Here is a 17,360-nt window from a genome sequence, read left to right as displayed (position 1 = left end):
AGTAAAGTGACAAGAATTTAATCACAGCGACATATAAGTACATACACAAGAGACATTGTGCTTTGAGAATGTTTGACCCAAATTTTCTTCTTATCGGTTGAGAAGCGAGTCCAGTCAATTTTTTTCTAAGCAAATAGTTATGCATAAGTTTTTCTTAAGATATACAACAGTCTTGTTTGAGTTAAAAAGCAGAAACACCTAGGTATGCCTGGTATTTTTCTATTCCATTTAGGTCTGGATGTCAGACCAACTATAAGTCATAAAGGAGCCGTCGTGGCAGAGAGGGTTAAGTGTTGTGCTGCCAACCTCAAGGTCCACAGTTCCACACCGTCAGGTACTCCATGGGGAAAAGAAAATGAGACTCTCTACGCCTGTAAAGAGTTACAGTCTGAGAAACCCAAAGTCGCACTTCCCTCCTGTCTTGTAGGATCTCCATGAGTCAGAATGGACTCGACAGCAGGAGATCAGTCATCTGATTTCAGCAGGGGGAGGCCTAGAGATGCGACCTAACTGGGAAGCTCATCAGGACAGAAATCCTCACAGAGGACTATTGTAATGAGTTCTGAAGCAATAGATCTCAAATAGAATTAGCATTTAACCTCATATGAGACTAATTAACCTATAAGTAAATGAGATAAATCTAAATGCACTTGTTACCCAGCAGAATAGGAACTCATTAGGATGATAGAGAAGTGACAAAATTAGCAACATTTTTATCTCATCTGATTATGGTGTGTTAAATCCAGTCACACTGTTATTTTGCTACAGACCCAGTTCTTAGATCCTTCTGATTTCTGTGTTGATAAATACATGTTACGAGGGTCTTGGCAAAATTGCTACCTATCTACGCACTGATGACAACTCAAAAACACGCAAAACAATTCTTTATGCATCTTACGCTCTTATTATAGGTAAAATTAGCTGCACATTTATCTAACACCCAACACATATCTTAAGCTGTTGCCCATGCCACTACATACAGGAGACTCGGCAGAGGTTAGATGACAATTGTTGGGAGGGATCGGTGACAGCTGGGATATATTTCAAGTTCAGCTCCAGATCACAGTTAGAGAGATGCTATCACGACACAGTGCATAACTCTTTGTTTTTTCTCAATGCATTTAAAATCGTGTTTACACTAAACTGTACTGTAATAAGTGTGCACTGACAGTATGATTCCCCTCCGGAAACGTTGCTTGATTTTAGGTGCCATTGAGATGTTTCTTTCACATAGAACCCCTCTATCCAACAGAGCCCCACCCTGCCCTTTACTGCACCCCTTGACAGTTGTCCTTGGGTTGGAGTTTAAAATCCTTTTAGCCACTGAAGCAGTCCACCTGGTCAAGGGTTTTCCTGTTTGCTGGCACCATCTTATTTTTCCAAGTGTGGTGTCCTTTCCCAAGAACTCCTGTGAGTGAGGATACTCGATTGCAACAGGATGTCCTCTTTTTATTTCCACTGTGGTAGCTTAAATGCTGAAAAGATGTCGGCATTTTAAATACTAGCAGGACCACCCAAGGTGCACAGGTTTCATCAGAACTTCTAGACTAAGAAGAAACTATGAAGAAGAAATAGGCTGTCCATTTCTGAGGATGAAGTCAGTGAAAATCTTAGAAATAGCAGTAGAATATTATTAGATATTGAAATATTGTTAGCATCATCAAACTGTGACAGAGAAACATGAAGACAAATAAACTTTCTTAAGCCAGAATTGCCACAAAAAATTGAATTTATAAGACAAAAGTAACATATCTAAGGCACAATATAAATGCAGCTCAATAAATTGAGGTACAGCTGTACTCTATGACGTGAATGTACTCTGAGCCGTGGCACCCTGTTCTGAGCTTATAATCTGTCTTGACTACCGTTAACCCTCACATCGCACTCACGGACATAGCATGACAATGGCTTTTCCTCATTGGCCACCTAAGAAAGGGCGATATCAGGGAGTACAGCCGTACATCTAATTTTAAAAAATTAGAATCATAGGCATCATTTCACCCTGAGGGAATCTATTTGGGTTGTCTAATTATCAAAGCTACATTAAGCTTTCTTGACTTAAAAGGTATGTTCCACCTTACTCTTTCCCAGAACATTTCCTCCAAAACTAATTCTAGAAACAAATTAGAAACTAGAGATTCTCTCAACTGTAAGAGCCAATTTGCCAGCTGAAAATACGGAGCACCCTGAGCACTCTCCCTACAGAAGCCACGCCAAGACCACATGCTCCTCTCGCTTCCTTCTTTCCTCCGTCCCTCTTTCTGTCCTGCCTCCGTCTAAGCACCTCATCCCTCCTTTCTCTTCTCGCACTTCTTTCTCCTGCTTCTCCTTTCCTGCCCCCCTCATCTATCCCTTTCTTTTCTCCTTTCATGCATTCGTTCATTGATTCAACTATTGATTTTTATGAACACCAATGCACTATCTTATTTTAGAAGATAATGACTCATTTAAAATTGTAGACATATTAAAGCAAATAACAATACACATAATGCTATAAAAATTTCAGGAACACACCCATAGGAACATATATACCATTTTGGACAAAATAGTAGGGAATTAGAAAGCATTCCCCTCTATTATTCTCCCTTCCTCTTTGCTTCTATACTTCTAAAAGAAGCTGCATTCTCTGCATTATTTATTTTGCAAGGAGGCATGGCATCTGTGAGTCCCCTTGGCATAAACTGTTAAGAAAAGGTGGTCAAGGCTAAACACTCTTCAAGATAAAGTAGAATTCTTGAACAGTTAAAAAACCCGCACACATAGGAAACTATGCCTTCTATTATTGATGTGAACCAGATTTTTGTTGTTGTTGTTGCTCACTGGAGAAAAGAAAGAACAAATTTGACCCTTAAGTTTTAAAATAATTGCTAAACTCACAAAAGTCCAGGGAAGGGTTCCTCTAAAAGTTTAAGCATTATAATTATCAATCGCAAAAATGATCATAAAATGCTCCAGATTTTACATCTTATTATACTTTTAAATGTTTTCCTATATGTTTGATATGATTTTGTCTTCATAAACATCCTTGTGAAAGAGGGTGGGGAGTTATTAATTTTTCCCATATTCTCAGAGGCAACCCCAAATCCTCTCAGAGTAAATGAAATATGCATAACTTCATTTTTCATTCCCAGACTGATTCCAGAGTCAATATCTTAATATTGCTAAAAGAAGTGCCTTCCTTAGACTTAGGCTTCAGTGATACAGAGAGAATATTTATAAGGTAATAAGTAAAGCATTTCCTTATGAAAGATACCCTGGGTATTATGAAGAAAATGTATTTCATATTTGTTATATAACTTTAATTATTAAGGGAAATGTTTCAACCAGGTGGTCAGAAAATATTTTTATATAAAAATGGTATATATGATTTTTATTAAAATACATTTTAATAAAATTTTCTGTATTTTAAAATTTAACTGTTGCTTGTAAAATTCTGTTTCCTACAGATTTGGGACATTTTTCCTCATAACTTAGGGATGCTGTGAAAGAGAACTTCAAAGCTGGTGCAGGGCATTAAGATGTCCTGGGGTTCACCGAGGCCTGGAATGGCAGTCTGCACATTTGGAGAAGGCAAACAGCTTCTTGGCACAGGCAAACTCAGAAGACGGACAGAGTTTGCGCCATGAAGATTAAGGTCAAAGAATGTTAACAAGACTATGTAAAACTTAAGAAAGCACATTATAAGGAGCAAAGTCTGTATCGCTTGTCTCTGGGAGGAATTTGTCAAAGTGTGTGTGTTGAGGGGATGGGAACCATGTAGAGTTTCCAGAAATTTATCTTTCCGTTTTAACTCTTGGTGACCAAATGAATACAGAACAGAACTACTCTGTGGTGTTTCGAAGATTTTGACCTTTTAGAAATAGTTTGCCAGGCATTTCTTCTGAGTTCTTTTGGGCTGGTTTAAACTGTCAACTTTTGGATTGCTGGTTTCAAGTTTAATCATCTTCACCACTTGGGACACCTGTGTACAGTTATACAAGATATTATTATCTAAGGCCAGCATTGGAAGATTACATTCATATTTCCTTTAGATACATACATAGATGTATACCTACCCATCCATTTATACTTGAGTGAATTTCTAAATCAGTGCTTTCCAATACAAATATAATGTGAGTTACCAATAAACATATCTAGACTATCTGCAGTAGCTGGGCAGCCCTAGTGGCATAGTTGTTAGGCATTATGCTGCTAACTGCTAAACAGAAGTTCGGGACTACCAGTCACTCTGGGGAAGAAAGATGTTAACTTTCTACTCCCATAAAGAGTTACAGTCTTGGAAACTCACAGGATCATTTCTGCCCTATCTTTATAGGATTGCTATGACTTGACATTGACTTAAGTATTAAGATAAATGGTACATTGATTTGAAATCATATTTTCTTAATATATATTAAAATACTATAATTTCAACATTTAATCAATATAGAAGTTTAAGGCACTATTTTTTTATTCTTAGGTTGCAGAGATTCTGTTGCAGTAGGAAAATCTGTAGCATTTTTTGTTTTTGTCTAAGATAACCCTAATCAAGAGTTCTATGCCTTGTTGTTTGGGAAAGGAGACATGTGACTCCCACCAGTTATGTGAATGTCTGTGGGAATCATGGGAGTCAAGGTGTCCCTCAACTTTATTCCTCAAGGCATAAATAACCATTTAAAATACAAGTCTAAGAAAAGTGACCATGAACTCTAGTGGCCGTGTCTCTTCATACTAGTTGGCCTGCTCAGTTAGATTGATTATTAGGTAAAGGCTCTTTTATCATTGTTAAGCATCTTCACGAATTTTCATCTCAAAATGTATTAACGTATTTGGGGTGAAAGTCATGTGAGAATAGGGATTTATACAGAATAACTTGGACTAATATATACTGAGAAAACTTTATTCTTACTTGGATAGTACTCTATGTGCTCCAGGAAAAAAAGATGAATATGGTAGACAATGACATCCAATGGAATATGTAATGGGAAATAATGAACTAGATCCAACTGGCTCATGAACCTCATTGGCGTCAAGGTAGAAAAGAGCTCTGCTGGCTGATGCCTTTGAAACCAGATCATCAAGCCTTCCCTTCTTTGCACTGCTGCCTGGACTCAAACCTCTAGCCTTTCAGTTAGCAGCCCAACAGGGTAGCTATTTATACAACCAAGGCACCACTAAATTTTTGGTAGTATTAACATAACAACTTTTCAAAACAGAAAATAAATAAAGTACATATAATAAATAGAAAAAAATTAAAGATAGAGTTGAAAAATTATAGAAGCACTATGAAACAATGAGATGCACAATTTGAGTCCTGTTCTTATTTCATGTAAACTTCTAAAAAATAGATAATTTCTAAAAAGCACAGACACTTTACAGATAATTTAAAGTAGTCAAATGCATGTCATGAAATAAAATAATTCTTATTTTAAAAGATGGGAATATTAAAATGTAGTGAAGAACAAACATTATTATAATTCAATAAAAATAGTACCAGTAATAGGAACAAAGAGTACTTCAGAGTATCAATTATTAAGCTAAGCAAAATCTAATATATAAAATATAATCTTGATCAAGTAGAAAATATCCTTATATAAATTTCCATTGGCCCAAATTAGTTTAATTTCAGTGTATTAACTATTTACACTTGTGATATAGACAGAAAGATGATAGATAGATAGATAGATAGATAGATAGATAGATAGATAGATAGATAGAATTACACAGATATACATCCAATATCCAATTTGAATACTCATAGATACTTTGGCTTATCATTTTTAATAGCTGCAATTTTTATTGTATTATTGCATTGACTAGATCTTCTGGATTATTGTTAGTGGTAAAATATACATGATTTATATAAGGATACAATTTTAGTAGCAGCATACATTTAACTGAAATATTTACAAATTATAAAAATTACTTTGAAAATATATTTACACAATGTATATTTGTTTCTTTTTCTTTATATAGGGATAAATTTCAATTGCTGTCTATTGAACTAAATTGTAAATATGGTTACTACCACATGTGGTAAATAATCTTACACTGTGTGGCATTGTTCTCATATAAAATGTAAATTAATGAGTAATGTGCACAATTTCTTTAATGGAAATACCATATTCATGTATTTGATAATCAAAGGAGGACTTAGAAAATAATCACACTTTCATGGAATGCTGACCAATAATTTTCATAGTATCTACACAATCTGTTCACAGCTTGAGTAATTTTGATATCACCAATTATAATTAGAGATACACTAATTTTGAACTTGTAATTTTAATACTTAGAGATCACCACTTGTGTCCATTGGCAGATGAATGGATAAACAAAATGTGGTACACAGTTATGCAATGGGATCTTTAGCCACAAAAGAAGTAATACCTGTTACAACATTGACGAGCCTTAAAAACATGAGGACTTGATAGGGCAGAGGTTGTACACTGGTGCATATGGGGGCTGGAGGCACAGAGAATCCAGGGTGGACGATACCTTCAGGACCAGGGGTGTGAGGGGCGAGGCTGGGAGAGTGGAGGGTGAGTGGGTTGGAAAGGGGGAACCAATTACAAGGATCTACATGTGACCTCCTCCCTGGGGGACAGATGGCAGAGAAAGGGGTAAAGGGAGACTCCGGATAGGGCAAGATATGAGAAAATAACAATGTATAAATTACCAAGGGCATATGAGGGAGGAGGGTGCGGGGAGGGAGGGGAAAAAAAAGAGGACCTGATGCAAAGGGCTTAAGTGGAGAGCAAATGCTTTGAGAATGATTGGGGCAGGGAATGTGCGGATATGCTTTATACAATCGATGTATGTATAGGTATGGATTGTGGTAAGAGTTGTATGAGCCCCTAATAAAATGTAAAAAAAAGAAAAAATGATGATAAGTGAAAAAAAGGAGAATAAAAATGCCGCATCATGTATGATTTTATTTATATAGAATATCTAAACTAAACCAAAATTGTAGAAAAGGAAATGACATTAGTGGTTTCCAGGGGTGCATAGGAGAATTGAAATTGACTGCTAATGGATACAAAGCCTTTTTTTTGTAGTTTCAAATGGTGAATATTTTTGTGAATACTGTCTCAATATAAAAATTGGGAGGGGGGAGGGAGAATGTTCCAAATAAAGAGCAGCATTGAATCGGTATGGTCTTCACCAGGAAAATAAAAAACGGGGTTCTCATTAGGAGAATGGTTGAACGAAGGACGTTGTGGTGAAGTGTTAAGGGGACATTAAAGAGTAAAATTGCTGATATTGTTAAAAAGTGCACATAAATGCTTTCCCAGGAAAATAAATTATTTTTAGAAGAAGCCAAAATCCTCAAGCAATATGATTCTCTCAACATTATAATAGACATTATTTTTAATAGAAGCAAAATGTACACTGCCTTACCCTTAGGGTGCTGCTGGTTGCTGATTTCTAAAACAGCATCATGATAAGCAAAATGCTTCTCTGTCACTGTTCAAAAAATAAGTAGCTATTTTTCATTTTATCAAAAGTCTCCGATTTTTAAATAATTATGCATGTTTTCTGTGGAATCCTGGTACCCCGGGGGTTACTGCCAATATAATGATGGTGGTCTGTACCTTCCCAGTGGCTCAATAGAAGAAAGACCAGGGAATCACTTTTGCTTTAAAATGTTTAGCCTAGCAAACCTCAGAACATAGTTCTGCTCTGCCCTGGGGTTGCTGTGAATCGAAAGGAACTGCAAGGTTATCAGCAAACGTATCTACTTTCTTCGCATATGGACATAAGGAATTCTGTTTCTAGATGCTTCAACAGTAATAATGGGAAGAACCCTGTGGGCAAACATTTCCCAATCCTGAGTTCTGATGGCATCGTGATTTATGCATTATCTGCTGACTGCCAGGTCAGAGACTCCGTATCATTAGCCACTCCAAAGTAGAAAGACAAAATGTTCTCGTTCCATAAAGATTTATAGCTTCTGAAACCACAAGGGCAGTTCTAATCTGTCCTGTGGGGTCACTCTGAGCTGGAATCAACTCAAAGAATGTGGACTTTTGTTGGTTAGTGTTCACTATTTAGTTCCACACTGTGGGTTCCGTGAGGGTGGAAAATGGCAAACAGGGTTAGTTGTTAATCTGAAGTTTGGTGACTTGAGTCTACCAAGAGGTGCCTGGAAATAAAAGCCTTGTGCTCTATTTCCAAAAAGTATACATTAAAACCCCATAGTGAGTGAAGAGTCCCGTTCTATGATACATGGTCTTATAATGTGTCAGAATCAACCAGATAGCAACAATTATATATACATTGCATTGTGCATATATATCTGATTTTATTCCTTTCTGGAATGTCATAATAGTATCACTTATTTTATGCTTTTATGAGGCACTAGCCTGTCCATTTGTGCTCTTTGTGGGGTAATTTGTGTACCTCACAGACATCTCTTTTGTGCCGTATCATGAGTGACTGCCCTTACATTCTGTCATGTTGAATCCAGAATTTTTCTTCTTCAGTAAAAATGCTAGTCCATTCCTAGGATACAACACATAGTTAACTCCAAAAAATATGTTCCACTCTAAACGTCTTGGTTAGAAGATTATCCATATATAAACTAATATTTATAATGCTGCTGGCAGTTTTTATTTTTAATATGCTTATGAATAATGTTTAGAGAATTAATCGATAGATCACATGTTAACACCACCAGGATCTGTTATATGCTTAACATCTAACTTTTAAGTCGCTCTGCTAGCACTGTTAGGGTTACATGATAGGTGACTCATGGCAAGGTCACCAGCTTGAAACTACTAGCTGCTGTTGGGGAGAAAACTAAGGCTTTCTACTCCTATACAAATTTAGTCTCAAAACACACTGAGCGGTTCAACTCGGTCCTACACGTTGCTATGAGCTGGAATCAACTGGATGGCAATGAGTTGGCGTGCTGCATTTTGGTGGCACTCTTGATTAAGCATTACTAACCGCAAGATGGGCGGTCCAGACCCACCAGAGGCTCTGTGGGAGAGGGACGATTCTGTCTGCTTTCATGTTGATGAGGCAATCTCCTCTTGTAAGACATGGATCACTGGATGACCGCAGGCTTGAATGGTGTTTCCAGCTTCCATCCTTTGCTAACCATTAGGGTATATTGAAAAATTTTAAAAATCATTATTTTTATATTTAAAAGGTCTTCAATATAATTTATATTAGTAGTACTATTATTGTTCCATTATGCTGTCCTCATAGAGTCTTTGTAAGTAAGAATCTATGGCAACAGGTTTTTTCTTCTCTTTTATTTTTGTAGTTATGAAAGTACCTAAATTAGCTAACTACGAAACACATAATTATAAAAAGTATGCCTTAGGAAAGACTATTAGTAAAGAAAATATAAGGCAGTGTGATGAAGATTAATTTTAAATTGTCTACTTATGAACTCAAGCATGCGAACTCTTATGAAGAGGATGCATAATCAGGCAAACTTTTGTTCTGTTATGTATACAGTGTCACCAGCCATGAGAACTGACTACCCAGCGATGAATAACAAATTACAGCTTATTTCATTTTACTCTCCTTCCGCAAAAACACACTAACATTCATGCCTTTTTTGCTTACTGTAAATATTTTAATCTTTAGTTATGACAGCAGAAAAGCTCAGAAAGAACAATTTAACCCAATTTAGTTGTATGACTGGAAACTACAATTTCACCCATCATGTCTCCGGGCTGTCATCCTTAGTCCCTCGGCCACTCACAGTTTACTCTCTGCGTTCTCTTTATTTCCTGCTGCTTGTAGTCAGTCATTGTCTTTGAGCTCACTGATTAGGTTTCCAATTTTTACCATGACCTTACTTGGGTTTTTACCATGACGTCTAATTTTATTATCTTATTGTTTATCTTATTGCATTCCTCCTGGGGTAGAGTTTCTATTTGTTCATCCCCTTCCCCTCTCAGTTTTTTCTTATGAGCATTCAGCGTATCCTTTGAAGGCTCCTAAAAATCATTCTTCTAAGTTTTATTTCTGGAAATTTGAAAGTCTTTTTTTTTCATGGCACTTCATAGTGTTTGGATGATTTTCAGTTGTTGGTGTGTGCGCTTTTTTTTCCCCCTTTCTTTTGCTGTACTGTTGCGGACACCTGTTTCTGGAGCACTGTGCGGCACCTATTAATGGTGGGTGGGCTGCTGGGTCCCCCAGGGATAATTGACTTTGTCTAGTGGCATGGGAGAGATCTAACAGGACCCAGAGAACATGTGCTTATAAAATGGAGGAAATGGGGGAGGGGAGGGATTGGAGAGAGAATTAAATAAAAGTGATTAATAAAATAATAATAATACATTTGACACTTTGGGATTTTAGTTGGTAATGTAAATGGCTTGCATTTTAGTTATTTGGTTCTTTGCTGTTTGTTAAACCATAGCATTATTTTAATGAATGTTATAATTACAACCTAAAATATAATGATAAGGGACAGCCTAAATGGACTGGGAGATTTTAAAAGTAATGGGGAAATGTATTTTATGAGGATAGTAAGAATTAATAGGTGTCATGGAAATAGATTGCACAAGGAAAGGCAGAGAGCAGAAAGAGAGTGGGTGGGGCAAGAAAAAGTGTAAGCGACCCTCAAACCCAAATTATATATATAATTAAAATATACTTAAATATGTATAATTAAGGAAGAAACATAGAAAGGGAAATAAAAGAGAGAAGGAAGGAAAAAGAGAAAAAGAGGAGATGAAACGAACTCAAAAGAAAGCAAAGCGAAGAAGGCAGAGAAGAGACAAACTAGAGGGGGTGTGGCCTGACGTGCATGAAGCCTTAGGTTGCTATGGCAATGTAACCATGGGCAGGTCTGTGAGCATGATGAAGAAGGGGGGAAGTAACTGGTTAAAATAAAAACCGAAACTTCTGTGTGCCGTATGTCAGGATTTGTGGCAATGTTGGCAAACGTGTCCATGTCCACCTCCACGGCTCAAATCCACAGGATCGCTCATGGATACAAAGAGAACAGAACAAGACTGCACGCAGACTCACAGCCAAACCTTTGTCCTTGGAAGTTCTCAGTGAGGGTTTGACAGTTTATAATCAATGGCTCTAGAGTTGTACAATTTTCAGAAGTGTACACACTCCTAGCATTTTAAAAACTTGACCAAGTACCAAACCACTGTCTTCTCAAGACTTCCAGCAATCCTAAATCAAAATCCAAAATTCAGGACATGCTATATAGCAGATAGAAGAAAACTGCGTTCTTCTTGTTTTTATACATCCAAAGTACCATGCATAGTAAACAATACAAGTCTTCTCTTGAGATAAAGGGATGGGTGTATTGCAGGAAAAAATACACTTCATTACAATGAACTTGAATTAAGAAAACCATGATACGTTATACTGTTTCCCAGCCAAATGCTTGTTTGTTTTGCTATCATTTTATAAAAGTGTGAAAATATTTCAAGGCTACAAATACCAATTGCTTTTCTTTAAATGGAACCAAACCACAAGACAGGCTGCCGTGTATTTCAAATATGATTAATATTTCTGTCATGAAGTTGTATCAATGGAGTCCGCCACATGGTATATGTAAACTCTTGTGATCCAGATCACTTTCTACTATGAACACCCTGCTATGACATTATCAAGAAGAGGCATTCTTTGAAAATAATAATCGCCTAATTCTTTTTAGCCACAGTTTATGACAAAAAAAGCAAGGAAACTAAAGACATTGATCATGCTTCAATTGGCTGGCATTTTTCTTTGATCACTATTTCTCAAGGTGATGAAAATGCCCTTTCATTTTGCTGATCTGTCAATATACTTTTTGAATGTTGCAAGTTGCTCAAAGGAACTTGACATCTAAGAAGACGATGAAAAATTATCTTTCATCTATCTGTAATATTCAGGCAATCTCAAGAGCTAAACCTTAAAAAATGTGTTTAAATGGCTGTGCCTGGAGTCGAAGTCACAGCCACGGTTAAGCTCAGAAATACAGATATGTGTTTCTCAATGTCCCTTTGGATCATATATGCCAGTACATGTGCCTATAGCCACATGAGACTGCTTTTGTTGTTGTTTACTTATTTTTTAAATGAAAGAGAGTCCCTGCACTGGCCCCTGAGTCGGTCACACACAAGTGTAGCATAGCACGTGCTCTGAGCAAGGGTTCCTACTCTGTTGCGCGGGTCAAAGGAGGGTGGTAGAAGCCAGCCAGCCAGGACTGCAATGCCAGGAACCCTCCTGCTGCTCAGAGGGCTGATCAGCAACTGACGGACTCCTGCTGCGTTCCTGCCTCCACCAGGGCTGCTGCCGACTCCATGCCTTCGACCTCTGCCAGTGCTGTCAGTGCAGCAGCAGTGCTGACAGGACAAATCTTATAGCAGCTTGTATAATAAATACAGATCATATTATATATTAGAATATGTATTACTAGAATATACATATTCTATTATTTTAGTTCACTTGATTGCTTCTATTCTTCAATCTTTTCCAACCTTCTTCAATCTTCATTCCAACAAACAATTGACCAGGAATAACCTTGTAAACTGGACCTGTGATTTTTTTTTTTGACTCAGGAAAGTTCTCCTGGCTCTTCCTTCCATCCTGTCTCTTCAAGATTCTTTAGCAAATGTTGAGCTTTAATCATGATATTTGTTTTCAAATTAATTGCTTACTTGCATTCTTTTACTGAATTTTTTTCATTGGTAACATTGCATATTTATCTTAGTTGTTAATTGTTTTTCCAGGGTCTCTTCAGATTCAGACTCCTATCCTTTTGTCTCTGCCTGAAAAGAGGGTGTGAGAGAAAGACAAACAAACAAACAAAATTAAAGGAAATAAAATGAAACTTAAAATAACAGCACACACACCCCCCAAAATGTAGAAAATAATGGAAGACTTTGAAAGCTTTTTTTGGCGGAAATACCTCTGACTCAAAACAAACAAACAAATGAAAAAACAACAAAACAAACCGCTTTGCTATGAGTTGATTCCATCTCACAGAGACCCTCATAGGAGAGGCTGGAGCTGCCCACTGTGCTTTTCCAGGGCTGTGTACGTTTACAGAAAACAATGGATTCTCATTTTATTTCTGTGGAGCAGCTAGTGGGTTCAAACGATTGACCTTGTTGTAAGCACCTCACTGTGTAACCCCCTACACTGCCTGGGCTGCTAACAGAAAATGGTGTGATCTCTAAGTGGGCTTCATAGCGAAGTTGTGATCGAGAACATTTTTCCTCTCTTTTAATAATAAAGCAATAAAATCACGGTTGCTATTCAGTTGATCTAATTCATGGTGACCCAACATGTTTACGAGTAGAATTGTGCTGCATATAATTTTCTGTGGTTGTAACTTTTTAAGACAATGGCTGGGCCTTAATTCTGAAATGCGTCTGGGTGGAGTTGAACAAACAGCCTTTCAATTAGTAGTTGAGTGAGTTCCCATTTGTGTCAGTATAGGTTGTTCTTTAATTTCAAAAAATGTTGCCAAATATCCTAAGTTCAGTACAAACATAATTTTACCCTTGATTTACAATTAACTATTAGGTTTGCATTGAGACCATGTATTTTTACTTTTAGCCATTTATTTGCAAGATAGAGCTGATATTTTGAGAATTGTATCCAAATTTTAGATTTATACCCATGAGCACAAATGATTTCTTGCTGGAAATGTCTACCTTTTCAATTTCATCAGCATGAAAATATACTTTAATAATAAAACTACATGGAAATATTTTGGCGTTCCTTGAAATGATTTAATGAAGTTTAAATAATAGAAAATAATTTTCATTTAAGATTTAAACTTTTCTTTCTTATTTCAGTATGAATTATATATCTGTTCTGCCCTTTAGGTATTATATATTTATCTTACCCGTAGACAGTTTAAAGACCACTACAGATCAAAAGAGGCAATGAATTTAGTGTCAGAGTCTGCATATAAAACATGATCAATTCTGTGTTCTGTATCTTTGCTCAGTGGTAAAATAGTGGGAAAAAATGACTCAAGGAGAAAGCCCAATAATTTAGTTTCTATAAACCACACTAAAATCATTGTGTTCCTAAAATATAAACCTCTTACTAAACAAAAGTATAATTACTTTACCTACAGAATGCCAATTGATAGAAAATAGCAAGGCAAAGCTCTTGTAGTCATTTTGGCTAGTAAATATAGTTTGGAATTATAATACCTAACATGAGATGATGTGATATTACTCAACATGGGAAGAAAGATTCATTAATAATCAGAACATGGAATATAGGAAGTATGAATATTGGAAAACTAAAAGATATCTAAAATGAAATGCAATAAATGAAAATTGATATCCTAGTCTGTAGTGAGCTGATCTAGGCTTCTTTTGGTCATTTTGAATAGGAGAATCATATGGTTTACTATGTTGGGAACGGCAATTGAAGGCATCACATTTACTGTAAAAAAAGAGCATTTCAAAATCGATCCTAAATTAAAAAGCCATCAGTTATTAGATGTCCATATGCCTGTAGGTAAGGCTAGTTGACACAATAATTATTCAAATCTAATCAACCACGAGTGATCAAAAGAGAAAAGTGAAGATTTTTGTCAACTTCTTCAGTCTGAAATGTATCCAATATGCAATCAAACCCTCTGTAGATTAGAATATAAAAGTTGGAAATAAAGAGTAAGGAAAATATATGTGGCCTTGGTGATAGAAATGTCTCCAGATATCACATAATATAATTTTGTAGGGCTAATGCCTGACTCCTTGCATATTCTTTTTTTTGAACAGCAACAGCAACACATCTGGATGTGACAGGGTGAAATACCTGGGAGTCAAATCAACTACATCTGTGGGAAGAGTCGATGGAGAAGCTCAACATCCTCAGTCGGAATAAGGCCAAAATCAATGGAAAATGACATCATGGAATGATCATCAGTGTGATGACGTAAGAACAATTATGGCCAAACCCCACAGAGAGCTAATAGTTCTAGCCAGAGTCAAAAAACACACTGAAGCTAGGGAAGTCCATGTTAGATGGATCTGGTGTGAACAGAAAGATTTTTTATTAACTATGCAAAACATTCAAACACGTGGCTGATAAATAATCATAGATAAAATTGTGAGGAATAGAAATTTTCAACCACTTAATTGTGCTTAGGAGGAAGCTTTTCATAAACTAAGAAGGAGTGTTCAAACACAACAAAGGGAATACTGCTGGTTTCATATTAGAAAGGCATGTGTCAGGATTGCATCCTTTCCCCATGCTCACTCCGTCTGTGTGCTGAGCAGACAGATTGAGAAGATAGGGTACACGAACAATAATGCAACCGCAAAATGGGAGAAACCTTCATTAAGGACCTGCAAGTATGCAATGATCAAGCAATGTTTGCTGAAAGCCAAGAGAAGTTGAATTACTTAATGACGATCAAACACTGCAGCTTCAATATATATTACACATCAAGGGAAAGAAAGCAAACCTCCTCACGCAGTACTAATAAGCACCATGCTGAAAGACACTGAGAAAATAATGAGATTTTCAAGGGTTTTGATTTACTGGAATCCTCAATCAAAGCCCGTGGAAGCAGTAGTCAAAAAATAAAAGCTGTTAGGAAAAGTCTGCAAAATACCTCTTTAAAGTGCTAAAAAGCATAGAAATCATTTTATGGGCTTAACCCAATCCAGGATATTTTTAGTAGCCTTATATGCAGCGAGTTCTTGCGAATGACTAAGGAAGACTGGAGAATTGATACATTGGAATTATTGTGCTGACAAAGAAGAAATTAAAAACATCATAGACTGTCTAATGGGCTAACCGAACACATCTGACTTGGAAGAAGTACAGCTAGGATGTTCCTCAGAAGTAAGGCGTAAGAACAGAGTAAGGATGTCACTTCACATGCATTGGGCAAGTTATTAGGAGGAATCAGTTGTTGGGGAAGGACTTCATGCCTGGCAGAGGGTGAGTAGAAATGAGGAAAACCCTCCAGGAGATGGATTTGCAGACTATCTTCAACAAAGAGCTGAAGTCGAACAATGGCTGTTGGAGTGGCTCTTCCTACCAATGGCCCGCTTCACACCTGCCCTCTGAGGCGTAACCCAGGGAGCAGCCTCTGTTGCATAATCTTCGCCTTTCTTTCAAAGCAGTTTTTAAACTTGTGAAAATTATATTTAGCCCATAGACCATAAAAACAAATACAGAGATCAGAGATTGACTACACTTGGCCTAATTCAGCCATGTATAGTTTAAAATTTTCTAATTAAAGAGGAAATAGTTGAAATTGTAATGAATAGGATTCTATTCGAAGCAACATATCCCATTTATTTTCATTTCAATACATGATCGATATAAAAATACATGATCAATATAAAAATCATTGCAGGGGTAGCTCCATGCCATTTTATTTTACCTGCACACGAAATATTAAAATCTGATATGTGACCCTGGCTATGGGCAAAGAGACACCTGATTGGTGGTAGTGCTCTTATATCTGTCAGGGACAGAGGCAACTTGAAGTCCTTTGTTCATCCTAGCTTGATGCCTGGATTGTGGCCAGAGCTGTTTCATGCCTAGGGCACATTTAAAAAAATTTTTCAATAAATAAATAAAATCTGGTATGTGGTTTTACTTAATGCCATTTCAATGTGAACTATGCAGAATTTGAAAGTCCATTGGCTTTATGCAGCTAATGGCAACTTTATTGGACAGCAGTAATTGAATTCCCTGAAACGTATTGCTGTTGAGAGTTAACTCTGACGAATTGCAGCCCTGGCACAACAGAACAGTATGGTGCCAAGGCCTGCATCAATCTCACCTACCCCAGAAGCACACTGTCAGTCCTTGTTGCTATGGTGCCAAGCCATTTTACCCAGGATATCGCTCACAGGCTATGGTCCTCTACCTCACCAGGTGTGCTGTCTTTCTCTAGGAACGAATGCCTTCTGATGAATGTCTAAAGCAAGTCAGGTGAAAAAGTGTTCTACTGTAATACATCAGGGTTTCATTGGCTAATTTTCAAGGATAGACCAACAGGGTGTTCTTAGTTTGATAGTTTCATTTAAAGTTGTTCGGCATGGCTGATCCTCCTGGTATGTAAAATACCAGTAAGCATAACGTCTAGCAGTACAGCAAGACACAATACAGCACATTTCAATAACCTGAACAAAGTGTGGTTTATCTGAAATATGTTCTCATAATAAGTTCATACATGGCAGAAGAAAGCACTGTCCCTCCCATGTCATCCTCTTAGTGTTATTATGTTTCAACTAATCAGTGCAACATTGTGTCAATCCATCTTGTTGAAGTTCTTAGAAGCATGTACTTTACCAAGCATGGTGTTATTTTTCTGGGGGACAATCCCTTCTTAAAATTACAGCATATAAGAGAAAAAGTCTTGATATGCTAGTTTCCAAGAAGCATTTTGTCTGTACTCCTTATAAGAAAAATGTGTTATT

At 36.9% G+C, this 17,360-nt stretch overlaps 1 non-coding gene across 1 annotated transcript; it reads left to right on the top strand.

The window, feature by feature from the left end:
* The first annotated feature begins 16,344 nt into the window (after window positions 1-16,344).
* Window positions 16,345-16,488, top strand: LOC142462064 (small nucleolar RNA SNORA48). The gene has a single exon (XR_012787209.1). It is a non-coding gene; the product is annotated as a small nucleolar RNA SNORA48 (small nucleolar RNA).
* The last annotated feature ends 872 nt before the right edge of the window (window positions 16,489-17,360 follow it).

This window comes from Tenrec ecaudatus, chromosome 11 (assembly GCF_050624435.1).
Source record: "Tenrec ecaudatus isolate mTenEca1 chromosome 11, mTenEca1.hap1, whole genome shotgun sequence".
Lineage (NCBI taxonomy): Eukaryota > Metazoa > Chordata > Mammalia > Afrosoricida > Tenrecidae > Tenrec > Tenrec ecaudatus.
Note: the sequence above shows the minus strand (reverse complement) of the source record. Positions and strands in the feature narration are given on the sequence as shown.